A 17,009-nucleotide genomic window follows, 5' to 3' on the forward strand; every position below is an offset into this window, starting at 1 on the left:
GGAGGAAATATGGAGGAACGCAGCGTGTGAATCTGTCGCGAGTTCTCGTTTATCGTCGAGTTCAGGGAAAAGTAACTTCAAACCGATCGCTCGGCGAATCGATCACTCGAGTGTCGATGCCTACGCGCCCGAAGCATGGCTTCAGAGACGTGCAAAATTCTTGATTCGATGATAATTTAAAAGACGAACGATCTTTGTCGAATTTTACCACTTAAATTATATGAAATTATATTTCACAATGAAGGCTCAGCTAGCTAATTGTTAGATGGAAGCATGATTTCAGAGATATGCAAAATTCTTATCTGGATGAACATTTAGATTTACGATTAAAGACGAACAATGTTTGTCCCTAAATGTTGCAACTTTAATAATAATATTAAATTACATTTCACGTTTAACGTATAAAGGCTTGTAATAAATTGTTATACGGTGAGTTTATGTTAGTTATTTATTACTCGAATAAAATTTTGCCAGTCTCTGCAGTGTTAGATATTGATTTTACTAAGACTTCTTAGGTAAATAGAGAACAGACAATTATATTTCACCCCCTATTCAATAGTTTACAGACCTCAATGGAGAACGGTATCTTTTAGGATTTAAAAAATCGACATTTGAAACTAGAAACTAAGACTAGAAACTAAATGTGAAATTAGAAACATTAACCAAGATCTAACATTTTTCACGAGCGAGAACATATTTTCAGAAAAATAAAATTGGTTTTGTAATGAAAGAAACTAAATAACGTGACCAAGCTTGTTGTCTACTTCATTTATTATTGATGTAAATAGAAACGTGTAAGAATGAAAATTATAGTAAAAATAGATCAAATAAGGTGATTACATCAAATCAGGTCAATTGATCAAACTAGAACAAATGATATTGTAGTGCAGTCTAGTTTAGTATTAGTTTATATACACTCCTGTAAATGTAAAAATTTCTAGATTGAGTGTATATAAACTAATACTAAACTAGACTGCACTACAATATCATTTGTTCTAGTTTGATCAATCTAGAAATTTTTACATTTACAGAATTCAATACAAGAAATTCAATTTCACTATAATAGAGCAATATAAATATTTGACGAACCAATAAATTATAGTCTTTAGTGTCTCGTCTACTATTGAGTCTACTATTACAAATATTTTTTGTTCTCTGTTTACCTGTCGAGTCGATAGTAATGCTAATAATTATTAGTTTGAGCGATAAGAAATCAGATGGAACAGTGAAACAGCCTTTCTAAAAAGAATCCTAGTCGGTGATTCTGAATTATCTTCGAGGGTAATGATTTCTATTTCCCAGTATACGCGCGGGACGATGTTTCGTTACACCGCGGGGGTGGTTTGATGCCATAACGGACTACGTGAACTACTACGGCATTAATCGGTTTCGTGAAGTTGTTTAATTGAGGTTCTTGTGGATCACGGCACTGGCAACGAAGCTCGCGAGAGAGTTTGGAGCACACGCAAAAACAGGTGTTTGCGCGTTGTTCGAGTGATGATGATGCTTTATCCTGAAGCTTGTATTATGATTTACATGGATTTTTGGATTGTTAGAACAGCTTGATATCGGATGATTGCATTAGCAATGGCGTAGTGGTACGATCTATGACTGTGTGCTCTAGAAGTTGAGTTAGTTTCAATTTCTGATTATATAATTTAAAGGTACATTATTATTATGAAAGTATTTATTGGATCAATGAAGTTACTTTTGTTTACAGTAATTGGACTCGGCATGATTATAATTTATGGTCTATACGTACAGGTTTTTTTCTATTATTTATAATCATAAAAACCCATTACTGTGCAAGAGAACATATAATGATATTTTTGCATCAAATAACTAAACAAAATTGATATTGAATAATAAATTGTAAACCTGATTTTTGAATAAGAAAATTTTAATGCTAGAAAATTAGTTATGTCAAATAATTAATCTTCAATTAAGGACCATATTCATGTTTTATTCTTATACATTATTATGCGACTATAATCAACTGAGTTAATACTAAAGTATGTATGTGTTATAGGTTGTTGCATTTCTTTGGTGTTTGAAAACATACAATATAGCATGGAATATAATAGTTATACAGCCGCAATGTTGTAATTTCATTTGCAATATTGCATTGAAAATATTTTAAAAACATTCTAATAATATTTATATTTTTGATTCGTTTGTTTAATTTTATAACGTATATCTATGCAACATATGATTCAAGTAAAAATAGACTGATCAAGCAGTACGTAATGTTGAAAACGTATTCTCAGTAATTGATTAACGAAGAAATAAAATTCTTAATAAAATGTTTCTACTTATATTACATACGTGCAATTAAAAATTCTTATGCTCGGTTTTGTATCTCAGAAATAGAGCTGTTCAAGCACTTGTAATATTCAAGTATTTGATATTCAAATCAAGTCAAACATTTGTGAAACTTGAGAAAAGTCAATCTATCCAATTATTTGAACAACTCGATTGTTTATACAAAATGTGAGAATTACTATAATGTAATAAGTTAGAAACTTATATGTTAATTACAAGAGTTATACTTACATTACTTATTAAAGTTTTCACCCTTTCTGTCCTATATGCAAACTATAGAAAACTATTCAAATATCAAACCACCTCAAGTTATTCAAATGAATAGGTATTTTTTTTTAATATTTAGAATTATAGAATTATTCTTGCTTATCCAAATCCCTTACCCAAGTGAACTGTACTATTCAAATATAATAATTTGTTGTTGTTAGTTTGAATAAACAATTTGCTTGGATGATCAAGTTTGTTTGAATAATCAAGATTGGTTTGACTCGGTTTGTAAGTACTCGGACACTTCTACTCAGAGAACATATTGCTGTACGAACAATCCATTTAGTAAGCAAAAATTATTGAATTCTGTTTTCTCTTCAAAAATCATGAACGATTCTGTATAAGAGATATACTTAATTAGTGTACTTTAGGGTTTATTTAGAGCAAATGTTTCTAGACATGCTACCAAAAGATCAGCCTTATAGTCGTTGTTAACGGTGGTTCGAGCATTCTTCGTATCGTGTTCGAACGGAACAATCTAGAAACAGATGGACTTCCGGTACGAACGAATCGGTTAATTATGTGCGATTTTCAGCCAGATGCCGTGACCACGTGCTGCTGGTGCAATATAGGGATGGGCGCGTTCCATTGTGTAGACTCAGTGCAAACCATCGCCCATAACGTCACGCGATCGCTCGGACGTCAAACGCGTGCCAATTTCTTCCTGTGGTATTCTCCTGGCGTCATATGTCACGTCATAAACCCACGAGTCTATGTCACGAACGGAACTTTGTCTTTCGATCGTGCAACGATGCCACAGTACACGATATACAGTGAGTGTAAAAAGTATTCGTACACTAGTCAATTTGAACAAAAACTTTGCAGAACTTTGTTTATTACAAAAGTATGTTAACAAAAACATACATACATATTCTTAGAAATCTCTGGAACAAATGTCATTAACAACAAATTATTTATTTATATTTATTATGAAAATATTAACAAATTTCCAGAAATTGGCGTGAAATATATGTGTAATAAGTATTCGTACGCTTCTAATTTTACAACAAAAACTATAAATTTTAGTACATAAACGTAACAAAAATCAGTCTATTTGCTATTTTAGTATCTAGTGGGATTTCCTTTAGATTGTATAATCGCTTTAAGCCTTTGCGGCATTGAGTTTACTAAATTTTTGGTTATAGTACTAGAAATTTTGTTCCATTCCTCTAAAAGTGCATTTTTTAAATCTTGTTCCGAAGAAATGTGATGGTCTCGAATTTTTTCTTCAAGATGACTCCATAAGTGCTCTATCACATTTACGTCTGGAGACTGGAGGGATTTTTATTTGCTGCGGCACATTATACAGGGTGTTCGGCCACCTCTAGCAAAAATTTTAATGAGCGATAGTAGAGGCCAAAATAAGACAAAAATCAAGAATACTAATTTGTTGGTGGAAGCTTCGTTAAAAAGTTATTAACGTTTAAAGTGCCGCTCTTACTGAATTTTTTTCTCGAAAATGCGCAAGATTTCGGGGGTATGTCTATTCACCAAAAATGACTGTAATTGAACCCTACAACCGAAAATAATTTTTCCACAACGATTTGCAATTTTTTAATTTTCTCGAATAATTTCACACCTTCTCTATTTTTTTTCTCGAAAGTGGGCAGGATTTCGTGGGTATGTCTAATGACAAAAACTGATTGTAACTGACCCCCGCAACCGAAAATAATTTTTCCACAACGATTTGCAATTTTTTTTCTCCGTTGAAAAATTTAGGCACCTAATTGGATTTTCAGTAAGGAATTTTTTTCTCGAAAGTGCGTACGATTTCGGAGGTATGTGTAATGATAAAAAATGATTGTAATTGATCCCCGCAACCGAAAATAATTTTTTTAAAACGATTTGAAAAATTTTTTTTCGCCGAAAAATTTCAGCACCTACTCGATTTTTTTTCTCGAAATTAGATAGGATTTCGGAGGTATGTGTACTCACCAAAAATGATTGTAGTTGACCCCTGCAATCGAAAATAATTTTTCCAGAACGATTTGAAATTTTTGAATTTAATTGTTAATAACTTTTTAACGAAGCTTCCATCAACAAATTAGTATTCTTGATTTTCGTCTTATTTTGGCCTCTACTATCGCTCATTAAAATTTTTGCTAGAGGTGGCCGAACACCCTGTATAGGATCCACTGACGTGTATTATAAGCATTATGCTTTGGATCATTATCTTGCAAAAATATATAATTGCCCTGTAACTGCATTTTATTTGCACTAACCTGAAGATGCTCTTTTAGAATATCGATGTACATTTTGTGATCCATGATACCATCGATAAAATGGAGGGATCCAACTCCGCTCGCACTCATAGAGCCCCAAACTGTGACTGATCCTCCTCCATGCTTTACGGTCGGCTACAAATTTCTTTTTTCGTACTTGGTATTTTTTTTCCGCCATACTGTACATCGTCCATCTGACCCAAATATGTTAAATTTACTCTCATCGGTAAATATAATACGGTTCCAGTGCTCCATAGGAACATTAACGTACTCTTTCGCGAATTGCAATCGTTTCTTTCTATTAATTTCATTTACGAAATATTTCTTACGAGCTACTCTGCCGTGATATCCTCTATCCCGTAAAAAATTACGCACTGTGCTACTGCATACATTAATGTCCAGATCATTTTTAAGTTCAGCTGTGATTTTCACCGCACTTATCTTTGGATTTTGCTTTATTTTTCGAATTATCCATCGGCCGGTATACTCATTTATTATTCGTTTACGTCCGTTTCTTGGATTATTTTTTACAGTTTTTCGATCGCCATATCTGTCAATGATTCCTTGAATCGTGGATCTCGGTCTATTTAAAACTTTAGAAATTGATCGCGAACGGTCCGGCTTCGATTTTGATGAAACTTTGTACACTTATAAAGCAGCCAAAAATAATCGACACGTATTTTTTTTTAGCTGCGGTAACTCGAGTTTATGGGGTGAAACCACCCGTTGAAGTTTTGGCTCGAAACGGCTATCTCGAAAACGGAAAGACATACAAAAAAATTGTTAATGGGCGAGGTTGATGGTTTCTTATGTACAATAACATGGTGTTAAAAAATTTAAAAAAATACAATTTGTTTATAACAAAAAGAAATTTATTAACTTAATTTTTCATTTTATTGAAATTTTCATAATGACAAAAAATGACGAGCATTGTATTCCAAATCCATTGGTATGCGATTTTTTAAAATTGCCTCCTACAGTTTTGCAGATTTTGATGATTTACATCTTGCGCGCACATCCATTATGGTAGTAGCCGTTCTAACTTTGATTTGAATGAAGCACTGTAGGCTTGCACTACTTCTAGAGGACAAAATCGGGAAAAATACAAGAATACCAATTTGTTGATGGAGGCTTCGTTAAGAAATTATTAACGTTTAAAGTTCCGCCCGTACTGAATTTTTTTCTCCGTAATGCCCAAGATTTCGGGGGAATGTGTAATGACCAAAAATGATTGTAATCGACCCCTGCAACCGAAAATAATTTTTTCAGAATGGTTTGAAATTTTTTAATTTTGTTGAAAAATTTCACACATTCTCGAATTTTTTTCTCAAAAGTGCGTAGGATTTCGGGGGTATATATATTGACCAAAAATGATTGAAATTGACTCCCGCAATTGAAAATAATTTTTTTAGAACGATTTGAAATTTTTTTTTTCGCTGAAAATTTTAGGCACGTCGATTTTTCTTAAAAATTCGTTTTTCATTTTTAATAATTTTGTTTGACGCCCTACAAAATAGTTGGCCAATACTTTTTTGTAGGTACCTATGAGCTCTACTTCAGAAAAAAGTTTCATTGAAATATATTCACTATTGCAGGAATTATGGCTGTTTGAAGATTGGACCATTTTTATGGGGTTTTTCTCATTTTGCGGGGTCAAGGATCAACTTTTCCAACATTGTTAGAATTTCTGCGTATTCTTGATTAAAATTCGCGTCGTTTGCATTTTTGAAAATTAAAATCCTTCAATCCGTTCAGAAGTTATGACATTTTAAAGATCCGCATGAAATTTTCGGAAAACATTTCTGGCCATAAATTACATTTTCGATTAGGAATTTTTTTCTCGAAAGTGCGTAGGATTTCGTGGGTATATGTATTGACCAAAAATGATTGTAATTGGCTCCCGCAACCGAAAATAATTTTTTCCTGGAGGATTTGAAATTTTTTAATTTAATTTTTTAATAACTTTTTAACGAAGGCTCAATCAACAAATTGGTATTCTTGTATTTTTCCCGATTTTGTCCTCTAGAAGTAGTGCAAGCCTACAGTGCTTCATTCAAATCAAAGTTAGAACGGCTACTACCATAATGGATGTGCGCGCAAGATGTAAATCATCAAAATCTGCAAAACTGTAGGAGGCAATTTTAAGAAATCGCATACCAATGGATTTGGAATACAATGCTTGTCATTTTTTGTCATTATGAAAATTTCAATAAAATGAAAAATTAAGTTAATAAATTTTTTTTTATTATAAACAAATTGTATTTTTTTAAATTTTTTAACACCATGTTATTGTACATAAGAAACCATTAACCTCGCCCATTAACAATTTTTTTGTATGTCTTTCCGTTTTCGAGATAGCCGTTTCGAGCCAAAACTTCAAGGGGTGGTTTCACCCCATAAACTCGAGTTACCGCAGCTAAAAAAAAATACGTGTCGATTATTTTTGGCTGCTTTATAAGTGTACAAAGTTTCATCAAAATCGAAGCCGGACCGTTCGCGATGGTTCCTTGTCAGTGTTTTACACTTATTATGTAAATTTATAACAATTTTCCTTTCTTCATCAGAGGTTTCCTTGCGTTTTCGTCCCATTTTACTGATAATTTCGTTGATAATGTTTGAATTCAGGATACTACCTATACCGACAGTGTCTCCAGACATACTGATGCTAAGTATGTTTACATATCATGGATTATCTTGTAATTGTTCTATGTGGAATGTTACGAATCAAAGACTGTACGAATACTTATTACGCGTATATTTTAGGTCAATTTCTGGACATTTGTTAATATTTTCATAATAAATATAAATAAATAATTTGTTGTTAATGACATTTGTTCCAGAGATTTCTAAGAATATGTATGTATGTTTTTGTTAACATACTTTTGTAATAAACAAAGTTCTGCATAGTTTTTGTTCAAATTGACTAGTGTACGAATACTTTTTACACTCACTGTATGTGCACGAATAGCTACAATTCGTATGTTTCTCGATCGTACAGACCGTTTACGTTCTCCTACACGATATTTTCTTTTGGTGACAGGTGTTTGAAAATATTGCAAACTGTTGCATAATATGGGTTAAAGAAAATTTGTTCATGTTCGATACAGTTTTAGTATTTTATATCTTATTTACTGTTGCTTGTAATATTCGATATGGTGTACATAGAATTTATACCTTATGAAATATTTAAAACGTCTTTTTTAGTTTTTCATGTTTCAAAACGCATTAGAAATTCGATACAATTTTAGAATTTTATACGTTATTTACCGTTGCTTGTAATATTCGACATGTTATACATAGAATTTATACCTTAAGAAACACATTTAAAACATCTTTTTTAGTTTCTCATGTTTCAAAACGCGACAGAAATTCAAAATCATCGTAGTTGATGCGTACTCGTTTCACGAAAAAAGGAGTCGAGTGATAACGTAAATAGTAGATATTTAATCTGCAATATATGTATATCGTACAATCTGATCGAGAATTTCAAATCCGTTTATGAATGTTTCCTGAAAATCGCTATGCAACCATGCGTTCATAAATCACCGAGCGATCGCGGGTCATTGTAACGAAACGTCTCGAACCGTCGTTCATTCGAGTTCTCGTCGAGCTCATACTGCTCATAAATTAAAGTCTGGAATCTGTCCCTGATCGGCCATTCGTCGGAGCATAGCATCGCGTAATCGAGTGAAGGATTAACGTGCGAGGAACGCGAGGGACTTTGTTCTACCGATCGTCCCAGATACAGCAATGATTCTTAAAATGAACATGGTTCGTAAGTTGAACGTCTCTGTCCCTTCCAACTGATGGGATGCCCCTTGGAGTCAGCGGAGTGTGAAAGATATTTAAAAAACGATGCGAGTTCCGGAGACGATTTCTAGGAAACAGTGGTTCTCAATCTGTCACCTACCACGAACCTCCTTTAACACTTTGACTGCCACGTCACCCACATATGGATGACAGGATTTTCCATTATGGAACTGGGAAAATTAATTCTCAAGTTAAGATGTGGAGAGAAATAAATTTGGGTAGGATTTCTGAATTTTAGCAGGATTTCAAAAATAAGTACTGAAACAAATTTTAGGTTACGTAGTTTACAATGGTCTAAAATCAAAACTTTAGTCTTACAGAAAATTATAGAGTTTCCATCTGGCAGTGAACGTGTTAAATAATTATTTCATTATTTAAAGTGAGCGTCTTAGATTCAAATCATATAATGTAAGTGAGGAACATTATATGTATTTAAAAGGAATATCTACGTGCGATACGTAACATTGAGTATATTTATCAAGAGTAGATGAATTTTTATTTGTAAAGAAGACTGTAGTTTCTGAGTCTTTTCGAGCAATTATAAACGTTGGTATAAAAGACTGTTGATGTCGAATTCGTATTTCGTCTCCGTTGAAAGATGAATATGCCAATCCCAGAGCGATGATCATTTTAAGAATCATCACTGTAATTTAGCGGAAGTTATTGAAACTCATGTAGTTGGTAAATAGATATGCGTGTCGTAAATCATTTTTGGGCATGTTTTACGAATAGTAAAAATATTTTCCACTCGCACCGCGATTCCCCATATTTTCCGTTTCTTCTCCATCGTTCTTCTCTTCAGTTTTTACGTTTCCATGCATCGGATTGGCTTTTTTCAAAATTCTTTATCACTCATTGTTTTCGTCTAGTTTTTGTCGTCGCGTGACCCGGGGTCATTCGCACTCTTTCAGTTCCGTATCACGAACGGCGCACGATGCAAATACGCGAATAATAATAATTTTAATCGTGTTTTTCGCTTCGAGCGTCAGGTGTATTGCAGAGGTGAATAAAACCCCATAAAAGATTACGTACGAATATGCATATGCAATAAATATGGAATTTCATTTGCATTAACATTTACATAACATGGAACTTATTGTCTGTTTTATAAAAAATTTGTAATGGCCTCAAAAGCTTTAAATAGGGATAATTAGAAGTATATAAAGTTACAGGTTTTGCACATTCCTCCTAAATAAAAGCCATTTCGCACTATCAATATTCTACTTACTAATCGTACCACGTTTCCCATAATTGGGAATTGATATTTCTTCACCCTTGCAATACAAGATGGCGCGCGTAATTAGAAGCCGTTCGTCAAACCTGCAATATTGATTTTGGTAGAAATTAATTTCGAGGAATGTTACATGGTTCAAAAGTGACGGGGTTATACGTATTCTTTAATCTGTTTTAAATAAATTAGTAAGAAGTGCACTTCTAATGGAAGGCTTAGTAACAATTGACATCGAAAGTAACTTTATTTTCGAAAGAATTTTATATGGAAATATGTTAGATTCTTATAATATAATTGTACGATTTACAAAGTACCTTCAAACAAGTTCAAACAAGATATTTATTCATGTCATGCTCCCTGTCTATATATCTAATACTATAATAAAAAACAAGAAAACCTTTAAATTTAAGGTGTAATAAATTAAATATAAATTACTCGAAAAAATATTTAACATCAAAAAATAAGAGGGTAAATAATAAATTGTGTAACCCCCATGAACTATGGAACATCAATGAAAATTCTGGTAAAATAAATATTTCCAAAATGATCGAACTGGTTCTAAGTACGTATTCTATTTTCGTATATTCGTGTTTGACGATGTTTGCGTCCTATTGTCGAGCATCGTTCGCCATTTATTCCGTCCACCGACCCTTTTCTTTTGCAATTTGTTGCGAGATTTGCATCGACTATAGATCATCGTTACGTATACATCTTATATATATACTTCATACATACGTATTGTACATTACGTGAATGCCGTATTAATTTTTGGGCATGTTTCGTCAGTTGCTTATCTGCGGTAGGTTACCGTATTGTTCTGAAAGTGACTAATTTTTCTTTTTCTTTTTTTTTGTTTCGTTTTTTTTATTCATTGTTTTCTTTTTTTTCTTTTGGTACGACCCATTTTGTATTCTCGTTCTCATTGAAACACTATTTCTGTTCTCTATTTTTGTTACTTTCGAGAGCGTAGTGTGTTCTCGTAGTGGTTTTTTGCCGGTCAAACTTTTTTGCGCTAATCAGCGGCAAGCTCTGCAAGAACTTAGACACTTGAGAGTTTCCTAGTTAGAGCATCTCCCGGACATCGTTAGACGATCGAGTCGGTCGCGATCGACCGACGCGTGAATAAATTGCAATTGGTCCAGTTAGTTTTAAGCGCGCGCCCGCGGTGATTAGGCGTCCGTTTGAACTCGTTTGACGACTCGGCCAACGATCGAGCCTCAGGTAACGACGAAGAAAGGCGAGTGTCAAGTTGGCTTCCAATCGAACCTCTAATGTTTAGAGAATGATGGAACAAGGGCGAAAACAATGACCAGAGAATTTCTGTGTTCAACGCTAATTTAACAATTATCACGCTGAAACACCAAACACCACGCACCATGGTTCCGGGACAATTTAAGCACCGATTTCGGGTAAAACTGGTTCACGCTGTTCCGTTCGTGTCGTTACTGATTTCGTCTCGTTGTCAAAGCGATTCGATGGTGTTCTTTTACTCGCTTTTTATGCCACTTATAGGGGGTTACGACTGTTCACACGTATCTTGCACATACGGATAAAAATCCGAGGTGAAGGGATCACGCTTACGAGCTACTCAACTGACACTGTCGTTCCTTAACAATCACCTTCGACATCCTTTTGCTGCATCTGTTAGACGTACATTAGCAACGCACGTAAAGAATTCAAAAGACGAGGAAAAGAATCTCTTTTGCTCCGTGTATCGATGTTTCGTGCAATACATTGTCCATTTTCGTGCTGACAATAAAATCTACTTGTTAGAATGTCGAAACAAGCAATTTTATCGTCGGTATAGAAACTCCTCGATAAAGCACACCTGTTCGATGTCTTTTAACGAGTATGGTACATGATTTCGTTCTCAAATATCATAGATTAGTTATCAATGAAAATTTATCCAAAAACCTACTCTTTCCCGCTATTTTTAATTATTTTAATACTTTTCAGAAGAGTTTTTAAAATGTATTTAACAATCGCTATGTTTAATACACGAAATAGAATTATTTGTTTCTTGCTAAAGATTGTTCATTTTTGTACTTAGAATGAAATCTACACGTTATAATGTCGAAAGAGGCAATTCTATCGTTATTACAAGAGCTCCTCGATAAAGCACACCTGTTCGATGTCTTTTAACGAGTATGGTACATGATTTCGTTCTCAAATATCATAGATTAGTTATCAATGAAAATTTATGCAAAAACTTACTCTTTCCCGCTATTTTTAATTATTTTAATACTTTTCAGAAGAGTTTTTAAAATGTATTTAACAATCGCTATGTTTAATACACGAAATAGAATTATTTGTTTCTTGCTAAAGATTGTTCATTTTTGTACTTAGAATGAAATCTACACGTTATAATGTCGAAAGAGGCAATTCTATCGTTATTACAAGAGCTCCTCGATAAAGCACACCTGGTCGATGTCTTTTAACGAGTATGGTAGATGATTTCGTTTTCAAATATCATAGATTAGTTATCAATGAAAATTTATCCAAAAACTTACTCTTTCCCGCTATTTTTAATTATTTTAATACTTTTCAGAAGAGTTTTTAAAATGTATTTAACAATCGATATGTTTAATACACGAAATAGAATTATTTGTTTATTGCTAAAAATTGTTCATTTTTGTACTTAGAATGAAATCTACACGTTATAATGTCGAAAGAGGCAATTCTATCGTTATTACAAGAGCTCCTCGATAAAGCACACCTGTTCGATGTCTTTTAACGAGTATGGTAGATGATTTCGTTTTCAAATATAATAGATTAGTTATCAATGAAAATTTATCCAAAAACTTACTCTTTCCCGCTATTTTTAATTATTTTAATACTTTTCAGAAGAGTTTTTAAAATGTATTTAACAATCGCTATGTTTAATACACGAAATAGAATTATTTGTTTCTTGCTAAAGATTGTTCATTTTTGTACTTAGAATGAAATCTACACGTTATAATGTTGAAAGAGGCAATTCTATCGTTATTACAAGAGCTCCTCGATAAAGCACACCTGTTCGATGTCTTTTAACGAGTATGGTAGATGATTTCGTTTTCAAATATAATAGATTAGTTATCAATGAAAATTTATCCAAAAACTTACTCTTTCCCGCTATTTTTAATTATTTTAATACTTTTCAGAAGAGTTTTTAAAATGTATTTAACAATCGCTATGTTTAATACACGAAATAGAATTATTTGTTTCTTGCTAAAGATTGTTCATTTTTGTACTTAGAATGAAATCTACACGTTATAATGTCGAAAGAGGCAATTCTATCGTTATTACAAGAGCTCCTCGATAAAGCACACCTGTTCGATGTCTTTTAACGAGTATGGTAGATGATTTCGTTTTCAAATATAATAGATTAGTTATCAATGAAAAATCCAAAAACTTACTCTTTCCCGCTATTTTTAATTATTTTAATACTTTTCAGAAGAGTTTTTAAAATGTATTTAACAATCGATATGTTTAATACACGAAATAGAATTATTTGTTTATTGCTAAAAATTGTTCATTTTTGTACTTAGAATGAAATCTACACGTTATAATGTCGAAAGAGGCAATTCTATCGTTATTACAAGAGCTCCTCGATAAAGCACACCTGATCGATGTCTTTTAACGAGTATGGTAGATGATTTCGTTTTCAAATATCATAGATTAGTTACCAATGAAAATTTATCCAAACACTATCTCTTTCCCCACTATTTATAATGATTGTAATACTTTTAGAAGAGTTATTAAGTGTATTTGGCAATATACACGTTAAGTACACGAAATAGAATTATTTGTTCCTTGCTAAAAATTGTTCATTTTTGAACTTACAATGAAATCTACTCGTTATTATGTCGAAACAAGCAACCCTATCGTTGTTACAACAGTTTCTCGATAAAGCACACCTGTTCGATGTCTTTTAACGAGTATGGTACATGATTTCGTTCTCAAATATCATAGATTAGTTACCAATGAAAATTTATCCAAAAACTTACTCTTTCCCCACTATTTTTAATCATTGTAAGACTTTTTGTCGTTTACATCTCGGTCAGAATTCGAAATCTCGAAGTAGGAAGTTGAAAAATCGTTGGGAAAGTTCGGCTAACTATCGGAGCCAGGAAAAGCGGAGCAGAGGTATGTCAGTTGACGGAGCGAAAAAGGATTCACTTTTCTCGTGGGATTTTCTCTGCAAAATCGCGTTTGAAATAGCTCGACCCGGGGTTTGCAAACATTCTGGGAGTTGAGATCAAACGGCATTAATCGTCTACAAATTAATGCAAAGCTTGATTTACTTTCGTTAAGCCGAGCAGAGTGGTCTCTTTTATGAATGATCGTCTCATAAATCTCAACACGGGGAGGCTGCTGCGTCCAGCGCGTTTATCAGAATTTTGACGACGACGTCCGACGTTCGTCGACGCGTGTACGTTGGTTACGAGGTTCCGTTTCCTTCTTCGACGTTCCTTCGAAGCGACGTTCCGGCGGTCAATCGCGCTGACAAACGGTGCCATTAATTTCGGGTCTTTCGAGCACTCGACGAGCAGCCATCCACAAACGTCTAACAGATGACACAGCAGCCATACAGGCAACAATAATGATCGGTGGCGGCGTCCAACTGGCCAATTTATTAAAGTAGGTTCAAACCGTTCGATTGGAAAACGTCATTCTTTAGAAACGCATTGAATTTCATTCATCACGTTGCTCCTCCCTTTCTGTTTCACGAATGATGGGTATTGAAACCTTAAGCAATAAAAATATGATGGACCTAAATTCCGAAAGTTATGTTATAAATAAGGTACAAGTATTGTGATTGTTTATTGAAAGTTTGAAGCAAATCTCGTTGGAAGGATGTATCGAAACAAGGTCTCACATGTATTCAAACAAGGTCAAATGTATTCAACTTTCTCGATTGTCCCATTTATTGCTAGGTTTCTTATAAGAACACGAGCTAGAAATTACCCGTGTTCGACGTAAAATGCAATGGATTCTTCAAATGATCAAGTAAGTAGAAACCAGGATCGTTAAGTCACTGCATCATTCGAGTAGTAACTATAAAATTATCTTCGGAAAATTCATCGTCAATTACATTGTGTTGCTCTTAAGAAGTATATTAGATGTTTAGTTGCTTTTATAATATATTGACGCTTTTTCGTATTTAGTAATCTGCTAAATATATAGAGTAAGATAACGATCATACATCGTTTAGTTAAAGTATGATTGAATCATTTCTGAAAACAATTCCTTAAATACAAGATTTCATTTATGATAATTTGTGTGAATTGTAACAAAACTATAACTCGATTAAAAAAGCGTTGTAAATCCATCTTTTTCAAAAATTTATGAGACTCGTAATCTTGAAAGAGCAAACTTCAATTTCTCTCGAACGTTTGAATACATTCGAAGAACATTTTAATTTTGACTACTTTAATAATTTGGCCATCTTTGTACAAGTTGAAGCGAACGCATAATCGATTACATTCCATTGTTCTTGTAAGGGTATTTCGCTGAATTTTTAATCGCTTCAAGCATAATTCCAGATTTTAGGAATCTTGAATTAATCGTGAATTAATTTTAAATTACGAAAGTTTTGAGAGAAACTTGTCGCTTTTAAAAATTCTTTATTAAATTGTTAAATTTTTTAAAACGAAGTTTGATACAGAAACGTCACATATACAGTGTGTTCAGTCACCCCTGGGAAAAATTTGAATGAGAGATTATAGAGACCAAAATAAGACGAAAATCAAGTATATCAATTTCTTGATTGAGGCTTCGTTAAAAAGTTATTAAAAAATTAAATTAAAAAATTTCAAATCGTCTGGAAAAATTATTTTCAGCTGCGGGGGTCAATTACAATTATTTATAGTGAATAGAGATACCCTCGAAATCCTACGCAGTTTCGAGAAAAAAATTTGAGAAGGTGCCTAATTTTTCGGCAAAAAAAAAATTTCAAGTTGTTCTAAAAAAATTATTTTTAGCTGCTTGTGTTAATTACAATCGTTTTTGGTGACGAGACATACCTTCAAAATCCTCCGCGTTTCCGAGAAAAAAATTCCCAATTGAAAATGTAATTTATGGCCAGAAAGAAATGTCATGCGAATTTTTAAAATGTCATGACTTCTGAATGGATTGGAGGAATTTAATGTTTCAAATAGCATATAACGTGTATTTTAGTGAAGAATATGTAGAAATTCCAAAAATATTCGAAAAGTTGATCCTTGACCCCGCAAATTGAGAAAAACTCCATAAAAATGGCCCAATTTTCAAACAGCCATAACTCCTACAATAGTGAATATATTTCAATGAAATTTTTTCTGAAGTAGAGCTCATGGATATCTACAGAAAAGTATTAGACAACTTTTCTATAGTGTGCTAAACAAAATTATTAAAAATCAAAAACGCATTTTTAAGAAAAATCGACAGCTACTTTCGACACAATTAAAAAGTTTCAAATTGTTCTGGAAAAATTATTTTTGGTTGCGGGAGTCAATTTCAATCATTTTTGGTGAATACGCATACCTCCAAAATCCTACGTATTTTCGATAAAAAAATCCTTTACCAAAAATATACTGTGTGGCCGGAAATGTTTCTATAACTTTTTAACGAAGCCTCCATCAACAAATTAGTATCCTTGATTTTCGTCTTATTTTGGCCTCTAGAATCTCCCATTAAAATTATTCCCAGTGGTGGTCGAACACCCTGTATGAATTTCTTTAAATCTATTTAAAAGAAATGAAGTTGACCTTAAAATTTTTTGAAAACACATTTCGAAATATTTGTATGTAAAATTTTCAAATATTACAATCTATACATATAGTAAATCTAAAGGTAGTTAGAATAATTTTAATAGATAATTTGCTAAATCCACAGTATTACATGTTCTTTTAGGCTTAAAGGGATTGAAAGTCAGCGAGTAAAAATTATATTCTCCCATTAAAATTTTGACGAAGTTCGAGAGCATCGACACGGTATATAGTCTTTAAAAATTCGACGAAATAAATTTTCTTAATTTTGCAACGTTTCGCGAAGAGCTTAATTTAATTTTAATTTCGTATAAACAATTGGATACTTTGTCGTATCATTTTTAATATTTCACGTAGAATCGATACCAATTTGTAGAACTGCCAGCAAATCTCGATTGTTCGAACTTCTCAAAATTGATCCAACCTCCC

General features: G+C 33.0%; 1 protein-coding gene across 1 annotated transcript in view; it reads left to right on the forward strand.

The window, feature by feature from the left end:
• The window catches only part of LOC122400487 (neural-cadherin), a 355,065-nt gene that overhangs the window by 20,260 nt on the left and 317,796 nt on the right, over positions 1-17,009 (forward strand). The gene's annotated exons all lie outside the window — the stretch shown is intronic.

This window comes from Colletes gigas, unplaced genomic scaffold (genome assembly GCF_013123115.1).
Source record: "Colletes gigas isolate AHSC1104 unplaced genomic scaffold, ASM1312311v1 Colletes_gigas_Sc00018, whole genome shotgun sequence".
NCBI classification, from domain to species: Eukaryota; Metazoa; Arthropoda; class Insecta; order Hymenoptera; family Colletidae; genus Colletes; species Colletes gigas.